General features: G+C 44.4%; 1 long non-coding RNA gene across 1 annotated transcript; it reads left to right on the top strand.

Annotated features, from left to right (window-relative positions):
* The first annotated feature begins 7005 nt into the window (after positions 1 to 7005).
* On the top strand, positions 7006 to 17856 carry LOC109145035. Its single transcript, XR_002046159.1, has 3 exons — positions 7006 to 7186; positions 8137 to 8259; positions 17519 to 17856. It is a non-coding gene; the product is annotated as an uncharacterized LOC109145035 (long non-coding RNA).
* Positions 17857 to 18403: the final 547 nt, after the last annotated feature.

Genomic DNA, 18403 nt, shown 5'->3' with positions numbered 1-18403 from the left:
TATGCTAAAAATTGTAGTCATGTTAGACAATATCTCCATTGTAGGCCCCCCCTACAGTCTCCCTTTCCTAATCCCACCTTTCCCTTTTACCCTATGTCCTATTACCCCCAGTGTATTCCCAATCCGTTTATTCATCCATGGTTTCCCTCACAAAACCATGCCTTTGCCAATTGTTTCCCCAAAAATCCCTTTCCAATGCCGAGGGGGGGGATGAAAAGGGGGAGGGAAGAAATTAAACTCTCTCCTGCCTCAGTTTCCCCACAAAGCATGCTTGGAGAGTTCTGTCTCCCTTCTGTCAGCCTTAAGATGTTCCACAGAATCTGTTTGGACATTCGAAGACTCAAGAGGGTGGCTTGTTTTGTTTTGAAACTGTCCTTGTTGTTTTCAATGTTAAGTTTTACATCTCTTTTGTTAAAAATAAAGGGGAAATGTTGGGGTCCCTCCCCTGCCATGTAGCCCTGGGAGAGGGGCCCTGAGGGCACAGAGACGGGGTTTCCCTGCCCCTGCTCAGCCTCGTTCCCATTGGTTGTTTGTGTTCCCTGCGCGGGCAAGGACCCTCGGTCCCGTGACTGCAGAGTTCCTCGGCAGAGCCCGGCCATGCGGCTGGAGAAATAAACATCTCTGAAACATCTATCAAGAATCTGTCCATATATATTTCTTTTCCACGGGACTCCTTGTTTGGTACATCATGTTACAGTATCCGCACTGCAACAGTTTACTGTTGTTGGTTTTGGTTGATTGGTTGGTTTGGTTTTTTTTTTTTGGAGGGGGTGTTGTTAGTTTTTGGGTTTGTTTGGTTTTAATCTCTCCTTGAAAGCCCTTGAAGGGTTTGGGGCTTGGTCCACTGGGAATTAAAAGATAAAGACATATATAGATAGATAGATATAAATATATGTATGTGTGTGGGTTTTTTAAATTTATTTTGGTAAATTGTTGGGACTTCAACTGCCCCTGAGCCCCAGACCTTTGGGGAAAGCTTTGCCTTCTCCTGGGTGGTTTGAGGAGTGGGGCTGGGGGGAGACAATGCACTAACCCCAGGTTTTCTGCCTGCACTTAAAACAATTTGCCCTCGTGGCTCGCTCTGATACGGTGTGGAAAAGGAAAGGGACAGGAAAGCTCAGAGGAACTGATGGGCAGAAAAAGGGTGTGAAATTCATACTATCTGGTGTGTCTCCTTTGATGTGTCACACAGAGATGGTGCAGGCACTCAGACGGGAAGGGGTTAATGCGTTTCTCAGTAACCATTGAAATGGGGGCTGTTATGGTCTATTTAGGCAATGATCTGTTACAATATCAATGGCATTTTCGATGGCAGTGTCTCCTATTCTTCTATTGAAATCACAATAGCTTTGGAAGTTCACTGCCATGGCAGTCTCAGGGACAGATTTCTGTTCATTTTTCTTTGTTGTGAAGATTTTTCTTTTTTTTTTTTTTTAAGTAAATTAGCTCACACAAATGAGAAAGAAGCTTTAAGTATGTGACCTTTAGACAAAAGCTTCAGATTTGTCATTCTCTCTCCTTAACTTACGCTGTGCTCTCAGCAATGCCTCGATACAATATCTAGCCCAGCTTGGGCTACCTGGCCACAAATAGCTGGGCGAGGCTGGAGTGACAACGTGAAATCTCCATTTCTATGCTGTTGTCAGCTTCTAACACTTAGGGAAAAAAGTCAAAGTTGGGGAGAGGTTTTAGCTGCCTGCCTCCCATGCATTTAGATATAAAGGCAGCTTCCTGTCTTGGCCCCTCTCCACTTCTTTAGAAACCAGAGGCTAATGCAGTCCCCAGCACTGTCTGAAGAGGTTACTCACCCAGCCTTCACTTTGATGATTGATGACAGTGGAGAAACTAATGATATTTTATTCACGTGTCAAAAAAATTCCTTGCCCTGGGCAAAGCAAGGCTAGCACGGCAGAATTTTAACGCTGCTCTTTTGACAAAAAAGCAGTTATCCCATTTTCCCTAATATATTATCTCAAAGGAAAAAGTGCTGTCCTGCTGAGCCTTTTGCTGTGGGAGGCTAGCCAGGGGAATCTCTTCTACCTACAAAGTGCCTTGAATTTTGAACATGCATTGGGAGCATGAAATGGGCATTGCAAGTGCATTTCCAGGGTGTCCCAATTATTCTGCCCCTCAGTGTCCAGGCAAGAAAAAATCCCCAGGGTCAGGGGATGTTTTGAAGTATCTTCCCAAAGAAGGCAAAGTATCGTTAGATCAAGAGCCCCCTTCCTCCCCAATAACCAGTTCTGTCTTAAATGTAGTGAGCTCCACCAGAAAATTTTCTGGTGTTTTGCCCCACTTCGTTGGTTTGGTTTTACTCTGTGTTTATATTTCTTGATTCCATGTTATTACTCTTATAAATGAAATTGGTAATTCATGCTTGTGTACATAAATGTATATATTAATCGTACAAATAAAAACGCCTAAGCCCAAACACCAGGCCGGGGATGGAGAAAATTTCGCAGGCCTTGGCAGCAGCAGAGAAGACAATACGGCCAGGAACTAATCAGCATACGAAAAAGTCTATCTCCGGGTGGAGGTAGACCTTATCTGGAGCCATTAACACCACACCTGGGCAATGACCTGGACGATGATGAAACTGATTAACATCTCGGAGTCGTTAAAGGAGTATCCCATTCTGGGAACTAAGAATAACTGTTCCAGGAATCGGAGACAGACCATTCATCATCCAAGATGGACAATTCATCAGACCCAGGAAATGCTTTGTGCAGTCTAACTTCGGGACAAGAAAAATCATGAATATGCTAAAGTGCGAGAAGAATAGAATTAATTCTGACTCTGCCCAAGAACTGTATAAGAAGGAACCAGCCGAAGCGACATTTGTGAACTTGGTGATCTGACATGATAGAGGTCAGATCTGTGTTCACCCAGCACTGATCCTGGGCTCAGGGCTGACCTTTTTCCGGTAGTGGCTTTCTGTGTGACCGATCTTTCGGCCGCGGAATAAAATCTATTTCTTTATTAAATTTAATTTGGCTGAATTTCTTTACTTCATTACTCTCTTCCTTGCTAAGCAGCAAACCAAATGTTCCCTGTTCCTTCAGCTGCCTGTCAAATGGCTCTTTCTAGGCCAAGTAAACTACACGTAATTGTTAGTAAAACTGCTAGTTTCCCTGCTTTCTCTTACATATAGCTGGCTGTGAAGCTGTGTCCAGCTGCACCAGGCAAGACACCCCATCTGATTCTTTCTCATGGTTCAAAGTGAGTAAAATATGTTGGAAATTAATCCAGCAAAGTCATGGAAGCTGTGAAGAGGTAGGGTTTTTTGTGCTTCATTTATCAGCAGATTGCCCTGCTAGATGTTCATCTGTGCTATATCACAAGGCAGAGTGGAAATGGCCTCCAGAGTCAAACTTTTGCTCTAGTTCCCTGGACTGCAGACAGGCTGGGGGGTGGAATGGTTGGGAGCTGACCACCAGTGAGTGCTAGATGAAATGGGGCTTTTCAAGGTGCACTGAGCAAAATGCTGCCTCCTGGGGAGGGACAAAGGGAGCCAACCATGGCAGCAGCAGGACAACTGCTCCCGTGACAGTGAGGATCTCCCTGCACCTTCAGTCCCATTTCCCCCCAGACAGAAATGGCAACAGCCTGGAGGCAGTCTGCTCAGGGTCCCATTTTATTTGCCCAGGATGGTCCCATGGCAGTGCAATCCTGGCTGTCTCTTGGCACCTACTCCTGAGCCTTTAATCATCCACAACTTTGGCAAAATATTTCCTCAAGGGGACAATTGATAAAGCAGATGAAAAGGGATCTAAATGCCTCGGCAGGCTCAGACTGTGAAAAGCTGGATTCCTGCAGCACAGCTTAAAGTGCAGAGGTATGAAAAGTAAACATTTCATCTCAATGCCAGTGCAGGTAGAGCTGTTCAAATGGGTTGCCAGCTGCTCTCAACAGCTGAACTAATCTGAAGTACCATTAAAACTTTTAACAAAGAAATCCACGGCACAAAAAAAATCTTCTTCCAGCCTATTTCTGACTTTGCTATGGGGTGCTGCCATGGTCCCGTGGGCAAGATGAGGGGCCCCCACACATGCAAGAGAGCAAGACCTAAAGATCCAGAGTACCTCTGTGCATGGGCAGGGGGGGCTTCTTCTCCTTTCCCCAGGATGACATTTTAAGCTATGAAGGGCAAAGCAGAGCTGCAATCTGGTCCTGGTGTGACAAGGGATAAAAATGAGTTCAGGTACTGCAAGGAAATGGCACTGAGGTGTCCTTCATCTGCTTGATCTGAGAGGGAAAGGCAGTAGCAAATGCCACCCTATCCTGCCAGAATGCTGCTGCCACGGCTGTGGTGTGTGCTGGGTTAGTGCACAAGAGATGCTTCCAGGTGCAGGAGAGTCCTTTAGGTAGGCAGATGTACCTCTGCAGCAGTTGTGATTAAAGTGAGAGGTGAAATTGAGGGCTTAGGTGAGGTTTGAATATTAGCTTCTTTTTTTTTTTTTTTTAACTTGGTTAGGGTTTTTTGGTTTTGTTTTTACTTTTTTAATTAGAAAATGTCAGTGTCACTTTGAGTTCAGGGTCTGGTTACAAGGACTTACCTCTATTTCACAGCAAGAAATTTGTCTTGACAGTAATCAATGCAGGTTATAAAAGAAAAGAAAAAAAGGGAAACTTCAAGCATTTGCAATGTGAAGGCTCCAATATGCTGTAATTTCAGCTTCTTCTCTTTCACCTCCATAGAGGATACAAAAAAATCATTCTTTTTGACATCTCCAGTGCAATTATGGTGAGAGAAATGAAACTTATGGAAATGAAAGTTGGCGTATCTTAGGGATGCTAGACTTTGAGCACAGAGTCTCTGCAGAAAACATGCAAGTTCCCTGTCTTGAAAGTCTCACTTGGCTTTTTAAGATTCTGCCCTGGGGTGATAATTACCTGTTGCTGTTATTGCCCCCTGTAAAGTCACAATGCCATGATTTATTTTCACTGTTTCCATAGAAAATGTTGACATTTCAGCAGAAAATGGAAAACGCTACTCTTTTGCTTCAGAGGAGCAGCCACAACACTGTAGGCAAGGAGGAGCTTGGACATGTCCCTACCTCTTGCTGGGGATCCCCATGAGAAACAGTGCTGGGGTTTCTGAAACAGCTCACTTTGCTTTGCACAAGTTTAGTTTTTCAGCAAGGAACTCCTCTTTATTTCCCCCCAGAAGACAGCCCCTTCTCATGGGGTACCACAGCAGCAGACCAACCTTCGATACTGCGTCTGCCTTACTAGGGGCTGAGGGCAATGTGAGCAACTCCAACCTGACCTCTGGAAGTCCCCTGCAGATCGTGCTGGACACCACCAACCTTCTTTTATGAATGCAAAGCACTGCGAGGTGAATGCTGCCTTCATAATGGCTGTGATATTTTTAATGCTTTTTCCAGTGAGATGGGGGTTTGTAACATTGCTCATAACCTGTGGAAAGGGTGTTGGGTGAAAAGTGAATTATTGAGCAAGTAATTCCTACAGCCCTGGGAAGAGTCACTGGAATACCAGATGGATTTGCAGGCTGTGGGTTTACCCGAGCTATGACTTTGCATTGCCACTAAGTGGCAGCCGAGTAAAAAAAAAGGTAAAATGAAAATTCCCTGAATAAATGTCAATGTAAGGTGCAGAAGCAGAAAGGAGTATTTCTAAGCTGGCATTCCTCAGCTAAGCAGTGCCCTGCTGTTTATCCTAGGAGATTAAACCTTGGGAGGAGAGAGTGATACAGATATTGTAAGAATACGCACAGGGAAGCTGAGTGTGCGGAAGAACCTGACTGTGCAGATGGATGCATCAGGGACCAAGTGAACAGTTCTGCCAACTTCTACCACCTGATTTGGCCAGCGTGATATTGAACATTTAAAGAAATCATCCAAGAAAGGTTTTGGGACATCATTAAGTGGCATAAAGTTGTGCATGGTGGGAGTAAAGGCAGGGAATCAGGCTGGTAGTGCTCCCTACCCCCAGTAACTACAAACAATGCCATCCACAGGCAAAACTGAGCTTCCCACGTAGCCAGCCCCTGGGTAATGTTCGGCTCTGATGCATTATTAACCATTTTAATTTTTAAGTGGTTTGAAAGATACTCAGGTAAAGCTTCCTGAAAGCAAGGCAGAACTAGGTCAGACACAGAGTGCATTGCCTTTAATTAGCACCTGTGCAGATTTTTTAACCTTTTGTGAAATTCGGGGACCTCCGGTACCTCTGCTGCTCTGCTCTGGAGCTGAAGCAGAGATGACCTCTTCAGGGAGAAACAGTAAGTGGAAGTGTCAGTTATCTCAAACCTTCATACGAAAAGACAGGATCCTGGGCACTGTGCCAAGGTTCTTACATTTCGAATATTTTAAAATATTTGAAGAAAGTAGCATGCATGGCATAAATTCTAATGTTCAAAAGACTCCTGAGATAATTTTTTTTTCCAAGCGTAAAGCAAATAGTATAAAGGGAAGATAACTATCACAAAGTCATCTAAAAATGCCAGGGGGCTTCTGTCTCAGACGCCAACAAAATCTGATGCTGTCGATCTGCTGAATTTCAACCAAGGCCAGCCCAAATCCAGGGCTGCAAATGCTGGTTCTGCATATGTTTTTTCTGCTACACACTTAATTTGTGCTTAAGTAATGCAACATCAATCTTGAAGTCAGGGAGACAGCTCCCAGTCTTCCCCAATGCGAGGATGCTGGAGATGCTGCAGTGCAGCTGACAGCAGTGTGGATGGAAGATGTCTGGGATACAGCAATGCTGTCCCTGATAGACCCATGGCGAGGCAGAGCAGTGAACTTAAATAGGTGTGGGGTGGGTCAGGGTCTCCCCTTGCACAGGATTTCCTGTAGTAGTTCTGAGCTTTCCCTCACCTGATGAGCTTTCCTCCCTTCCCAGAGCATATTTGTGTTGGAAGTCCCCTGGGAAGGTGGTAGAACCAACCCTGTCTCATTTTGCCCTGGGACCTGTGCCAACCTAGAGCCTTTCTGAGGCTCGCTTTTCCTCTTTTTTTCCCTGCACAGGGCTGAGCTTACTCCCTTGGATGTCTCACCACCTCCAGATGCTGGTACACAGGATACACTTCTAGCAGGAGATAACGCCATGCTCTGTGCTTGCTGGTGGATCTTAAACACCCTTTGTGGGGTCAGTACCCATCCAGTGGCCTCTGTAACGCCTTCCTCCCCTTCTCACCACCACTTCACGTTGTTTACCTGGGGTAAGTTCCACATGGGGTGACATTCTGGCAGGGCACTGCCCCATATGACCTAATTACTACAAGCAGCCCCAAAGGGGCCAGGATTTTCAAATTCTACCCAGGCTGCTATTTTTTTTTCAAAGGTCACACCAAGTGACTATGCTTTCACCTTTGAGTCCACCCATTTCCAATGCCACCATTATTTACCCTTTGGAGGGGAAGGGGAAAAAAAAAATTAACCTTGATCCAAATGTGATGGTTTTGGAAAAAATAAGTAATGCAAGACAAAGCTTGGCTGAATGTGCAAGATGTGCCCAGGCATGTGAGCCAGGCTTCCCCATAGGGGATCAGGAAGCTCTGAGATTTGGAGTGCTGTTTTCTCCAGAAGCTGAATGTATCCAGCACAAACTTGTGCTGCTTCCAGCCTACCCTCGAGAAGCAGCAGTGCCTGTGGGATAGCCTTGGCAGGGGACTGGGATGGGTTGCAGCACATCTAGGTGCAGTGGGAGGTACCTGCTCCTCAGCAGGATGATGCTGGCACCCTGGGACTGGCTCCATGGAGATCCTTGTGTGTGAGGTGATTTGTACAGCCATAAGCCTCGGGTTCAAAGTGCTGGGCAGGCACCTCTGGGAGCATTATCTGTGCTGTGCACAAGCTGCAGTGTGGTCAAAGCAAAGCACAGGATGAGTGCTTGGTGCTGGCAGGGGACTCCTCGCAGTGTGCTGCTGGACAGCCCATCCTGCCAAAATACTTTCCGCTAGAGCTGCTTTTCCTCAAAACCTGGCATTATTTATTTATGGAGCAGAAGGGCCCATTCCAGTTGGTGATCTTGAGCCCCTCTGCTTTCCTAAGGGCTTTTCCTCTCACCTGCAGTCTAAGTTTGCAGCAGCTTTTCCTCTTTTTGACAGAAACGCTGTAGACCAGACTAATCTATTTATTTCTGCTTATTTCTTTTCATGTGATGATTCAGACATCAGGTTTCCTCTGCAGTTTATCTCAGGCTCCAATTTGGATTCAATCAGATGCTGGGTACTGCTCCCCGTCAGTGAAACAGGCAGTGGTAGCTCTGCTGAAACAACCTGAAGGCCTCCAGGTAAGCACAGAGCTAGAGTCGTTTGAGATGTGCTTTTGGAGTGGATGTCACCCCATTTCTGACCAGTTGTGCACCCAGGATTTAGAGAGGAGAGTGGAGCTGTCTCAGTGTAGATTGTCTCCAGCCTGTGACATCTTCTTAATCACCATTTCTCTCATGAACACACCCCAGAAGCGATGTGCTGTCCTCAGGCTCTTCTCTTGCACTCTCAGGTTCTCCTTTATTTGCTGAATGTGTTCATTTCCTTGGAAATCAAATGCTTGGCAAATAACAATTTAGCCCACGTTTGAATTTCTTATTTTCCGCTTCTGGTGTCTCTGTCACTGGATGCAAAATCAGATTATCAAATGCTTTCTCCTTAACCAACATCTCAGTAGAAATTAGTTACATATGAGAAAAAAAAGTCTCTTCCAAGGGTCACTGTCTTGGTTTGAAAGACAGGTGTCTGCTAAGGAAGGCAGGAGCCTCCCTTGGAATGGAAGATGCAACCCCCTTTCCCTCCGAGTTATTATAATTTTGAAATCAAGGGGCTTTCAGGCAAAGATATGGGAAATAGGAATAACAGTTCTTTACTAATATATATATAAAACAAGGCAGGGAAAAAACTGATTTAAACTGACAGTCAGATACGACCTGACCCTGTTAGTCAGGGTAGCAGTCCGATAAGGTGGTGGTTGCAGTCCTCCTGAAGTGAATGGATGTGGTTCTGTTGAAGTGGTGATCCTGTGTAGAAAGACCTGGTCTTCCTCAGAAGGTCCAGTGGTAGGTATGCAGCTCTTGTCCTCTGGAAATCCAGTGGGAAAGGCTGCCTGTGGTCTTCAAAAATCGCAGTTTATATCCAGGATGGGATGCTTGGTTTCTCCCTCTGGGTGGAGCTCTCACAATGGAATGATGAGTCATGAGACAAGGCACTGCTGGGCCATTAACAGGACATAGTCTTGAGGGAGGAGGCAGGGAGCACTGCCCCACCTGGTTTTAACAGCTCATGAAGATGGTGATAGAATACATGCTTGTGGGCACATCTTGTATTGTAACCTAGGACAGTCACACAATAAAGTTTTTACTGTTTTAACCTTGTCAGTGAAGTACCAAATGGATTGGCTGTTGGAAAGCCTACAGCACTATTCTCTGTTGCTAAGCACAGAAGGGGAAATTGCCTTCCACTCTTAAATCTGCAACTTCTGCTTTTTGTGTGATGGTGAATAGAAATATTGCCAGATCATCTTTAAACACAGAGGTATTAAGGACTGTTTTTCCCAAGAGAGGAAGAAACATCTAACTTTAGATGTGTGATTGCCCCATTGTCTTCAAAGGCAAGGAGCTGTAGCTGGAAGTTAGGCATATCCTGAGGTCCCTTGCTGAAACAGAGCCTGACAACAGAAGGAATACGAGGAGCTCAAATTTGCTGTTACCAATGCTGAGACTTTCCTGTAAGCAGCTGGAGAAGTGGGTGCACACAGGGGCTGGTGCTGCAGTCCCTTTCCAGACAAGCTCAGGGACACTTGCCATGAACAGAGGGTGAATACCCAGACTCAGATCCCCCACTAGAAAATTCTGATGTGTTCTGCTAACCCCACTGGATTTACATTTATGTATATCCAAGAAAGTCTGACCTTGAAAGCTTCCAGGGAAGAACAATCTACTGATTTTATTTATTTTTTTAAAATATTGAAGTATCAGCTTGGTTTTGCACCTTCATATTTATTTTCAGTGCATGTCTCCCAGCTAAATGGCACTAAATGTTGCACTGTTACTTCATGCAGTTGGATTGATTTATATGGGCTTGCAGTGGTCTCATTAATAGCAAGGATTTTCTCCTCTGTTAATACTCAGGGTTAATTTTTGTGCCCATGCGTGTGTAGGAGATAATAATGGGGAAATGTTGTTAGGGAAGAATGACTTCTATAAACAAAAACATGTCGGAGAACTCTCAGAGATCACGTCAGCAGGCAGCAATAGGTGATCAGTCACATCAGGCAGAGCATTCCCTTGCTGAGGAAGGTCCATGTTGCCCCAGAGACACAACTCCTTTTGCCATACACATGCTCAGAGTTTGCTGGTGCCCTGAGACATGAGAAGGATAAAGAATGGTGAATATTCACCTGCATCTAATGGTGCCAACAGCACAAGGCCAAGCAGCTGCTGCCCAGCAAGAGACATCTAAACATATATGCACCATAATGGATGCCTGATCTTCAGCTGATCTGCTCCCTCAAGGGTACATAAATATGAGTGGTTTGGGTACCACCTGGGTCCCAAGGCCACCTCTAATCCTCCTGACCTCTCACCTTGCTCATGTATCCCCATGTTGCAGGATAGGCAGTAGGGAGAGGAATGCACTATGGTATGTGCCATTTTGCGGAACTATGGCTAAGATTTAGTGCAGAGAGGTACTTTGTAATTTACAGCTTTAGAACCAGTTCAATTAACAGAAGTTTACTTCCAGATGCTTTTAAAGTGAAGGATGCAGTTGTACTGCTCGTGCTGCTCCCACATGGCTTTATTTTTGCTTTTGCAAGTTGAATTTACAGATTTCCTTTCTCATTAAAATTGGTGATGATATTAAGCCTGGGAATCCTTGATGGATTTCAGATTGAATATTGTGAGTCTTGTATTAATGCAGGCTAGCTGCAAATAAATGAGAAAATCCATTAAGCATGTGGTGTGCCTCATAAATATTCCATAACACAGAAGTGTTAGTGTAATGATGAGAAAGGAAAAACAAAAGTGTAGGAGTCAGGAAATGCCAAGCACTGAAAGACCACTCTGATCATCTCTAAGTTCTGCATTAACAGCCCTTTAGATAATGAGGGCCATGTTGACCCCTCATGGAGCACTGTGAGCACTGCACATTTATTTTTTTTTTCTGATGAAATTTTGGAATCCCATGCAATTTTTTTTTTTGGTAACAGGCCAAGTTTCAGCAAGATAGTAAATCAAATGTAACACTGAAAAACAAGTATTGCGATGTAAACAGTGATGGGTTTAGTGAAGCTGTGCTCACTTTCTGACCATGTGCTTGTCCTTTGATGCACAACTGGGTAATTGAAGCTCAAATATCAGCCAGAATGAGGCATCGTGCTCTGTAACCACAAAAATTACATGGCAGCTACCGTGTAATGCAACGAAGTCTGTGCCTTGTGTTTACGTAGAGACCACTCCAAAGTGTAGGTGATTATGAGAGTTATATTAGAAATCAATCCAGTGCATCTGTCTCGGAGTCTAAAAACACTGAACCGAGCATGTGGAGGATTCAGAACAAACACAGAAAAATGCAGTGTATCACTGAGGTGTGGATCCTCTCTGCCAGCTACAGAGACAAATGTTCTGGCTGGATTTAATAGGCACATCCATTACTTGTGCAGTGATGCACGCCAAGCAAGGACAACCCAGCAAACCTGCACCCCCGGAGAGCCATGCAGTGCCCAGGCACACCTGCAAACCTCCCCATTGCCAATATTCCCCACTCCCTCCATTGCCTGGCAGGAGCAATGCTGTGCTCTCCACCCTGTGCACCAGAGGTTTTTCTTCTGGATAATGTATAGTGAACTCCTTTCCAGGTGCTCTCCTATAGTGGACTGCTCTAGTGAAGAGCTTGGCTCCTGGTGCTCACCCCCTCCTTTCTGTATAGTTTTGCAATCTGCATTGTCACCTGGCTGCTCCTGGCAGCCCCCCTGGTACAGCATTCACTGTTAGCAAGGCAAGGAGGCATTTGTGGTTATTTCCAAAATCTGTAATGATGGAGGTGGGTGAGAAGGTGCAACCAGACCTTTGGCAAGCAGCTCCTGGCTGTTGAGATGTTTCTCAAGCTGGCAAGCACCACACACAGGAGAATTTGGCCAGTCGGGGGGCTGGTGGAACAGATTGAGTGTCTGGCTGTGAGACTCACAGTTTTTATCAGCTTTCTTCAACTCCTGGGTCTGAGTAGCACAAGAGATAGACTCTTGGCCAGGGTATGTGGGTGTCACTCGAAGCTTCCCCAAGTGCCCCAGCAGCAATGCTGCTTGGTCCCAAGTAGAGATCATAGAATTCTAGAATCATAGAACAGGTTCGGGTTGGAAAGATCAGCTTCTTCCAACCCCCACAGCCACAGGCAAGGGACACCTCTCTGAACACCTAGGCAGGGTGCTGTGGATATTTGCAGGCAGTGATTGGACTTCTGGACAGGAGCAGGGCTCTCTGCTGCTTGCTCCAGGGAATATTTTCAGTTTGGTTTCAGATCCAAGCTGGTGGCTAGGTGTCTCTTTAGAGCCAGGGGTTTGGAATGCTGCCTTACTTGGCTGAATGAACTTCTGACACTGGGTTGGTTGGAGGAGGCCATGAAAGATCATGTCATGTTATGCTATAGATGATCTGAGACCCAAAGTCATCTAAAAGATCCGGCAGCAAGCCTGTGACAACTTAAGGCATTGCGTCAGCCCAGTTTTGAGTACAATGGTGTGGTTTTCTGCCAAAACTCCGGTGGAATGGGGTCTTCTTGTTCTGAAGCTTTTGTCAGGGACAGTGCTGTAAGTGGAAAAGTCCTCTGGCATGGGGGCAGGTGGAGATGCCTGTGCCTTAAAGGATCTCATCAGAGACAACACAGTGGAAGAGGAAAGCCCGTCCTCAGTGCTCCCTCCCACTGCATGGAATGGAGCATGGTTTTATCTGTGTATCAGGCTTGCAGAGGGAGCCAAAATATTCTGGAGTTTGCAAACCTCATCATGTTTAGTAAAATTGAGTTGTCAGATGAGGAAAGTTCTGTCTCTCTGAGTCAACAAGGCACAGTTTTTAATATCCAGGAAAAATCCCAAGGAAGGAAGGTATTTACCCCTCTATACGTGAAAGGTGCCTCATGGCTCTCTAGGTGCCTGTGGTGAGATGTGCTGGTTGTCTTGGCCTGTCTCAGCACTTCTGGGCACCCTGATGGAGTTTTGGGGACATTTGCTGAGAGTCTGGAGTGCTTAGCATCAGGATCTGTTGAAACATAAATCTGAGTAAAGGGGGAGCAAGAGGCTATAAGTGGTATGTCTGGTTGTGGTCTGATTCCACCTGGACAGGCTGCCCACGTGCAGCAACAGGTAGTGTTTGATGGATGTTGGCTCATGTGTACATGGCAGGCATGTGAAATTTACCCTGACCTTGAAGGGCAGAGACCCTTTGCAGAAGATGTCATTGAATTAGGGCAGAAGCAGGTGGCCTTTCAGTCATTTGCACAGCAGAGATGCCACCTCTCTCTTGTAGCTTTTTTCTCCAATAAATACTTATTTCTGTCCACAAAGCAAGCAAAACCTCATTTTCCCTGCTTTTCCCTTTGTTGCCATCACTCTGTGGCTTTTGAAAGTGCTCTTGCTTGCTGATTTTGGGACATTCTAGTTTTCAAATATCTTGAGGTTATTGAGCATCAAGGGATAAAAGATGACCTTTCCCTTGGGAATGGTCATCCCAGAGCACCATGTCCTTTGCTGTGGCATACAAGGCTCCAAGTGCTGTCTCTCTTTTGTACCTGGTATTGTGTGAGGGGCAGGAGGGCAGGTGCTAACCTGGCCATGGCAGTGGCAGAGCAGCAGGAGGGGTGAGTTGGTGTATGAGACTCTTTGACCCCTGCCTGTGGCACCAGCTAGTTTCTGCTCATTTCTAAGATGTCTTCATAGAATGTAAAAGAATTCTGTACAGAGAGATAAAATGGTCAGATGTCCTGCACTCTCGAGTGAAACATAGCTTCAGTACAGAGTTAAAAAGATGCTGTGAAGGGTGATGGATAGCTATGATACATGAAATGTGACATGTTTCTTTGGCAATAACATTAGAAATCCTTGGCTTATTGGTATGAAACAAAAGAAAAGAATAGAAATCCTTCTATTGCAGAGTTTTCCAACAAAAAAGTAAGTAGAGCTTTTGCCACATATGCTATTCCTACATAACTGACACTCCTTTCCCAGAAGCTTTCATGTCTTGGTCTTCATTCTGTGCCCAAAATCTGTGTGAAGATCTCATCAGATATTGCATCGAAGTAACTGAGTAGTAGAGGAAGAGAGAGGTTAAAACACGGAAAACTAACAATGGTTTCTTAACTTTGCAGAGTGGAAGCTGCTAATTTGTAATAGATCAATTATCAAAGCATCAGGAATGGGGATGCTCCAGTCCAGTTTGCTAAAAGCCAGCCAGTGTCCAGGCTCATCATACTTGTCTCTTTCTGACCCATTTAGATTCCTTCCTCTTAAAGGACGTTTTTCCAACTGACAGTGTTTAAGTAATGCAGAATTCCTTTGTCTGAAGGACAGTCTGTGATCCAGTCCATTGACTCCTGATTTCATTTAAACTGCAATTCATTATTTTGTTCCTGTGCTCAATGAAGAACCCATTGTTCATTACTCTTTCATCACTCTATGATTGGAACAATTTGTATCTGTCGTTCTTACATTGAGCAGATAATGAAATAATCATTTGTGCATCTACACTGTGTTGTACATTTATTTTTCACAGTGTAATTCACTTTGTAGGGTCACTTTATCATTCTGGAACAAACTGTGGTTTTGTTTAAGCGTTTGCTAGTTGGTAACAGTCTGCAACTGCCAACATCAGGAAGTATGTTGGGATACTGCTGTCCACAGACAACGGTGGTAAAATTATTGCTGATCCTCCAGCTAACAAAACCAGCCCGCCTTCTAGGAGGAAGGATTCTGCTGGCCAAAGTACACTGGTTTTACTGAGCCAAGTCCTGCACTCTTTCCCAAGGTTTGGGTCAACCTATCAGAGAGAGAGATAATAATAAGGGGTAAGATTACCTTAATAAAATTACAACTAGAGGATAATGCACCCAGAGCACAATTATGGTGCTATTCAAATGAGCTCCCATTCTCAAGGAGGTCATCAAGGTTATGATTTCTAGAGGGGTCAAGAGATTACGAGAATAAACTAATTATTCTGACATCAAATAGATATAAAGGTGATTGCTGATTGGTTAATTCATTTTTCTTCTGTGAATCTATTTCTGTTCAATTAATTAAAATGACACATATGTTATACTCTCCAAATATCACCCATGTTATTATGCAAAGGTTGAGTTAGTCATTACATTGGAAAAGGTCAGGGCTTGAATTTAATGCTGGAGGGAGAAACTTTCTTCCATTTACTCGTCATCATTACCATCCAGTTCTTGCTCGGCTGTGGTTTTCAGTGGACTTCCTTATCCTAGGAATGACTCCCATTTCAAGTTCCTGTGAATGCGATGGTCTTGGTGCTTCTGCTTAATGGGTATGTGGGGTTGGGTTTTCAAGGTCATCACTCCAGGACTCTTCTCTATTAATGGGCTCTTCCTGCAGGAAAAACCAAGTCTTCTACAAGTGAAAAAGGTCAGATGGTTATTTACCAGCCTTGTAAAACAGCCACAGAATATTCCAGGTTACTATCACATAAATAGTTTAAACATTTGTTTATGCTGTTTGCAACAGGAGTGACTGAGGAGATATGCGGCCATGGGATTTGACAGAGTCTGTAAACATAAATCTGTGGTCACATTTATAATTTTAATGCCTTATGTGAGACATTTGACTCTAATTTTAATGGTATAGAAATACTTTTTTATGGTAAATATATTAATTCTTCTTAGTTACACTCCATTAACTGGTGTTTAGTTAAGGTGCATGTAGACTGTATCAGCCCTTTTAATAGAACAAGATGAGGAAGAAATGCTTTAAGACACAAGATGGCATCAGATTTATCTGGAGAGAGAAAATATCAGCAGAAACAAACTGTGGCAGGAGGTTAAAAAATCACCTGTTTCTTAGGGGAGATACAACTGGGTAACTATCCATGGAAACATGAACATTTTGGATTGCGTATCTTCCATTCAAATTTATGAGCAGCTGTCGGGGTGCTGGTGCCGCTCCACCAGAAGGATTGCTCTTTGCCAAACCATAATGAGCAGATTATGGGTGGCGCTAGAAAAAGTATGGGACTCTTCAAGAAATTGCAGTGCATCATATTAACTTCTCTCTGATGTTAGCAATTCCCCATCATATTGTATTACCAATCGCTGTCACTAATATACCATGAAATTCAGATGTATAATGTAGTGTACAACTCAACCTCTCATTTCAAAGGTTTGTTACCCATAATCCTGCATGAGTCATTAGCAATGTCACTGAACAGAGTAAAACACATTCATTTCTTAGAGTGTTTCCTCTGCTGTCAAATAGCTGACATATTACACATGGACACAATGCTTGATTCTCCAGAGAGCTTTGATTGTGGCTTCGTGGAATGTGGGCCTCTTTAATGGGCAATCAGGCCTCCACTACCCCCAGTCTACAGGCCTTGCTGGATGGCTGAGCAGCTGGGTACTCTCATAAAGCACCTATTTGCTTTTCTTTAAATTATTTATCTATTGAAATGTTGTTTATGGTATTTTAAAGGCAATATCATGGGAAAAGGTAAAAAAATACAGTCACCAAAAATGAAAGAACTGAAGGATAGGGTAAAAACTTGGGAAAAAACTTTGATTTTTATAAGACTTGGTCTCACTTGAAAAAGGTTTGTGGCCCAAGTTTGGGGATAAGGGTAAGCACCCAGGACCCTCAGGAACCAGCAGCACAGGGCCAGGAACAAGGCACAGCACCATCCATCCAGAAATGAGGCACAGATGGACCCAAACTGTCACTGGAAAAGCTCTCTTAGTTTTAATTGCAGGGACAATCTCTCAAGGCAGGCTCCGCAGAAGGTCTCACAAGGAAAGGAACTGCCTCATCTTCCAAGTAGAAAAGGGATGACTTTAAGGAGCCTCAACCTACTTGTTGGGTTGTGATGTTCCATAGGTAGATTTATTGACCTACACCATAGGGATGTTGGGTGAGTTCTTCTATCTGGGGAGGTTATCTTGAGCTGTGATGCTGTTACCCTCAGTGAGGTGCCCCTTTCAGCCATGTATTTGCAGTTTTGTAGGTGAATTATCCACCCTGACAGCAGAATGATGGGCTACAGGACAGGGCTGTGGTTGACACTGAGCTGCCAATAATAATTTTGAGAGTGTAGTTTTGTGGTAAATTTTCATTTAGCTTCCATTTCCTCATTTTGCTCATGTGAAAGTTAAATGGGACAGTGTCACAAGCCTTCCTGAGCCAAGATGTATCACATCTACCGCTCCCCCTTGTCTCCATGCTAATTATCTTGACAAATTGGTTTGCCATGATTTACTTGGAAATTCTGCTGGTTGCTTCCCACCTTCTTATTGCCAGACTGCACACGTAATTCTTGGTTGTTTTACCTGGTCTTTTTGCAGGCAATGGTTTGTCCAGAGGGTGTGTGCCTCCTGCAGTCATGGGTCATCATCCTCCAAGGAAACCCAGAGAATGGTGCTCCTGGGTGAACTTCAGAGCCTGCTCCCCTCACAGCAGAGAAGGTGGCCTGGCAGGTTAGAGCTGATGGTGGAGGAGACTATGCTCTGGATCTGCAGTCTGTGTCTGCTGAATGCCAAGGTCGTGCTTCCTTCTGGTTCACCTTGTGTCGCAGCCGAGATAAAATGTCTGGAAATGTCACTCCCATCCTCACCTCAAGATTACAAACACATTAATAGGTTGCCTATTTGTTCAGTTTCTTGTTTAAATTAAGTAATTCTTTTTACACATTTTTTTTTTAGTAACATGTAACATTTTTCTTGTATGCTATTTTTACACCATTCTTGCATCAAGACCAAGGTCAGATGAAGAGCTTTTTGGCTGGGAGGTCATTCTGTTCAAGAAGGCACTCTGACACATTGGTGCTGCAGCATTTGAGGCTTTTACAAAGAAAACACACATTCAAATGGCAGGTGAAGTACACTGAAGACTGAGCAGCAGTGGGGCCGTACGATCACCCATCAAGGCATGGCTGAAGTTTCTTAATTTTGCCTGAGCTGGGCTGTGTGGAGGTGAGGCTGCAGCTCTAATTCCAGCACTCACAGCCGATGAGGTGCTTTGTCGATTCTCTCAGCAATGGTGTGACAGGCCCAGTGGTTCCTGTATTGTCAATTCAAGTACTTATCCTGCCATTCCCAATTTATTTCACGTAGTCTCTCCAATCTCCACATTTTCTAATGTCACGATGGTGATTAATCTATTCTTGCTCCTGAAAGGATGCAAAAGAGGGACATTAGAGACAACGCAGCTCTGTTAAATACCTTGTTGTC

The sequence above is a fragment of the Corvus cornix genome, chromosome 4A (assembly GCF_000738735.6).
Source record: "Corvus cornix cornix isolate S_Up_H32 chromosome 4A, ASM73873v5, whole genome shotgun sequence".
In the NCBI taxonomy this organism is placed as follows: domain Eukaryota; kingdom Metazoa; phylum Chordata; class Aves; order Passeriformes; family Corvidae; genus Corvus; species Corvus cornix.
The sequence above is the reverse complement of the archived record's forward strand: the minus strand, read 5'-3'. Positions and strand labels throughout refer to the sequence as shown.